This window comes from Vulpes lagopus, chromosome 1 (assembly GCF_018345385.1).
Source record: "Vulpes lagopus strain Blue_001 chromosome 1, ASM1834538v1, whole genome shotgun sequence".
In the NCBI taxonomy this organism is placed as follows: Eukaryota; Metazoa; Chordata; class Mammalia; order Carnivora; family Canidae; genus Vulpes; species Vulpes lagopus.
The window spans coordinates 19,579,990-19,583,692 of NC_054824.1; the positions used below are offsets into that span (position 1 = coordinate 19,579,990).

Below are 3,703 nucleotides of genomic sequence, written 5' to 3' on the forward strand. Positions count from 1 at the left end.
GCATGTGTGTGTGTCTGAGAGAGAGAGAGAGATAGAGAGAGAGGAGAGTACAAGTGTGTGGGGGGAGGTGCAGAGGGAGAGGGACAAGAGGACTTCTCCCTGAGCCGTGAGTTCAACTCTGTGCTTGATGCCAAGACCTCTGGATCTTGACCTAAGCCAAAGGTAGACAGATGCTTAACCAACTGAGTCACCCTATAATATAGGTGCCCTTATATTATATTTCAATAAGGATATTTTTAAAAAGAAAAAAAATAAAAATAAATGCAGTAGAAAAGTGCAATTTAAATTATTTGAGGAGTTCCTATATTCAAAAATACACATCAAACCACACACTTATATTTAGGTAACTGCAATTGTTTAAAAAGTGGAGTATTGTGCTCACTTTGGCAGCACATATACTAAAATTGGAACGATACAGAGAAGATAAGCATAGCCCCTGTGCAAGGATGACATGAAAATTCCTGAAGTGTTACATAATTTTGGAATCGAACCCTAGATCGTGCTCCCAGCTCAGGTGGAAGTCTGCCTCTTTCCCTGCTTGTGCACTCTCTCTCTCTCTCTCTCTCTCTCTCTCTCTCAAATGATTAAAAAAAATCTTACAAAAATAAACAAAAAGTGGAGTATCATATGGAATCATTTTTAAAGTAATGTTTTAAATACACATTTCACGTTTTGATAAAATTTTCTGGTCCCATAAGACTGAGATATTTAGTGTTTAAATATTTGCATGGTTTATTGAGTGTATTTATGTTTAAAGATTTTCTTTTATTCATGTGTTTACTTTGATAAAGTGTAGCACTCTTGTGACATATAAAAATTCCCTTTGCCCTTTTTTCTTATGCAAATATGTTGATTTTTCCCTGACATACATCCCCAAATGAGTAACAATTGGCATTTTGTTGGTTTGTTACCATATCAGTTCCATATCTTCTTAAAGGGAAAAGATAGTCCAGTCAACCATTCTAGATGAACATCACACTGGAGACCAGGTAATTAGACACCTTTCCAATCTAAAATTTCAATATAAGCAAGTATTTCTATAAAAAGTTAAAAACAAACAAATAAGAAACTCAGGTATCCTTCACCAACCTAAGTGAAGCATGCATTATTATTTTCTATGGTACATTAAACACATGATTATGTATAACAGATTTACACCACCATTTTAATAGCACATTGTTTTAATTAGTTAAACTAAATTCTGTTCATTGAAAAATGTTGTGGCAGATTGTCTGATGACACTTCATTTTTCCTTATTATATTTTTAATAATATTTTATTGATTACATGGAATACAATTTTATCTCTGTGATAGCAGATCTCACAGCAAGAAATTCTTCATAAATACACGGAAAGTGTTATCTTTGCTAGCTTTTTAAGACACAATTCTGATTTTGTTTTAAAGTTTTAAAAACTTTTCCCTAGAGTTGGAAAATGAATAATAAGAAAAAAACAGTTGTTAAATTCAGGGGGAGTGGCAGATCTACCAATATTTAGAGTAATCAGTTTTATCACTTTTTATAGGTTTTTTTTTTTTTTTTTTTTTTTTTTTTTTTTTTTAGTGCTTTATACCATGTTTTGATTGAAGATTTGGAACTGCACTGAAGTCTTTGGAGTAAATCTGCCTTAACAAACAGTGCCAGGTTTCTCTTGGTCTAATTTAGTTCTCTTGGTGGTGGCTAAGCTTGTGTTTCTGGTCTGAACTTTGCTTCTTAAAGACTTTGTCTGGATTAAGAAAATGATTGACTAAAAAATGCAAAATCTGGGCAGCCTGGGTGGCTCAGCGGCTTAGCGCTGCCTTCAGCCCAGGGCCTGATCCTGGAGAACTGGGATCAAGTCCTATGTCAGGCTCCCTGCATGGAGCCTACTTCTCCCTCTGCCTGTGTCTCTGCCTCTCTCTCTCTCTCTCTCATGAATAAATAAATAAAATCTCTTAAAAAAGCAAAATCTTATAACAATTATATTAATATTATTTTATGAGTCATATTAAATATATTAATTATAATTATATGAATGCCCCTTTTCCAGATTATGGGATCATTATATTACTTACTGATATTTGGTGCTTTCTCTCTCTTTTTCTCTCTCATTAGCATACCTCTTCTGTATTATATATTCTGTCCTCTCAACTTTTGGATACATCTGTCTTAAATATTCATTGTATTTACATTTTAAGCTGGGTAGCTAAATTGTTCAGTGGAAACATAATTTTTACTATGGATCCACATGGCATAGGATTTATGAATAGTGGCTAATATTTATGAAGCTCATTTATTTTTTTTTTTAGTTACCATTTTATGCTAGACAAGAATAATTATATCTTTGAAAATATGGTCTTTCAACTCTCTATGTTCAGGCTCAACAATCTATATGGCCTATGGTCAAATCACATGCAGGTTCTTAAAATGCCAAACAAATTTGCTCCAACTCATTTTAATGACTGAGAGTAAATTGCATGCTTTTAATTTCAAGTAGATAATTATGTCATATAGAACATCTTATGTTCACCATCTGCTCTCCCTTTTTTATAAAAAAAATCATTCCTTGACCTACAACTACGTTATTATTTTTGTACTTTTCATGCACAGTCTCCAAATTTTTCCTTTAAAAAAATTACTTCAGTTGAGAATTTTGTTCCCACAATTGAAAAGACGTTTCTATTTCCAAGTCTTATTAACACAAGATCCATGCCCAATCCAAAGTCAGCTCTTAATTCTCATCAGTCACCAGCATTTAACCCAGATGACTATCCTCTTCTTCTGAATCCCATTCTCTTGATCCTGACCTCTCTCCCTGCTCTCGCTCCTCGTCAATGTTGAAGCTTTCTCTACTTTATGATCACTGTGGTCAGCATAACCTTGGTGTCAATATCTGGCATCCTTTCTTCTCTATGTACTCTATCTCCTTAAAGGATCCCATCAAGTCCCCTGTCTTTATATAACATCTTTATTTATATCTCTATATAAATATATAATTGTAATTTATACCAATTTATATCTCTAAACTCTCTGAACTGATCGCTTGTCTAAATATCTGATTTATATCGCCAACTGCCTACTCAATTATCCCCTTGGATGTCCCAAAGGTATTTCAAATTTAACATGTTCAAGAACAGACATTTGTTCATCTTCATCATACCTAATCCTCCAGACTTTTACTCATATTAACAAATCATAATATCATTCTTCCACTTGCTTAGGACAAAACCCCCAAAACATATCATCTACCTTCATGCTTTTATATACCACATCTAATCTACCTGGAAAAGTAATCATGCCTTTATTCATTATACATCTCAAATAGATCACTATTTACTGCTCCACTGCTATCATCCAAATACAAACTGTTATATATCTTACCTGAATAATTGCAAAAGTAACTGATGTTTCCACTTCCATTTTTACCTACAAGTCACTATATAATTGAAAGCAATTATAACCAAATACACCAGATTAAGTCACTTCACCATTGCCTGCTCTGTGATTGCATTCCATCTTATTCAAAGTAATACTTACAACTCAGCATCTTAATGTGACCTAAAGGTGCCACAGAATCCAGCCTACCTAACTCTTCTCTTCTGCAACATCCTATTATTTTGCTTTAGCCACAATAGATTTCTTGCTCCACAACCCAGGTTTGAAATTTCTTTCTTCCAGACTCTTGTTTAACTAATTTATCTCAGAAATTATTATAAGCATTCCTTA

General features: G+C 33.5%; 1 non-coding gene across 1 annotated transcript; it reads left to right on the forward strand.

The window, feature by feature from the left end:
* The first annotated feature begins 374 nt into the window (after window positions 1–374).
* LOC121474728 lies at window positions 375–481 on the forward strand. Its single transcript, XR_005983498.1, has one exon. It is a non-coding gene; the product is annotated as a U6 spliceosomal RNA (small nuclear RNA).
* The last annotated feature ends 3,222 nt before the right edge of the window (window positions 482–3,703 follow it).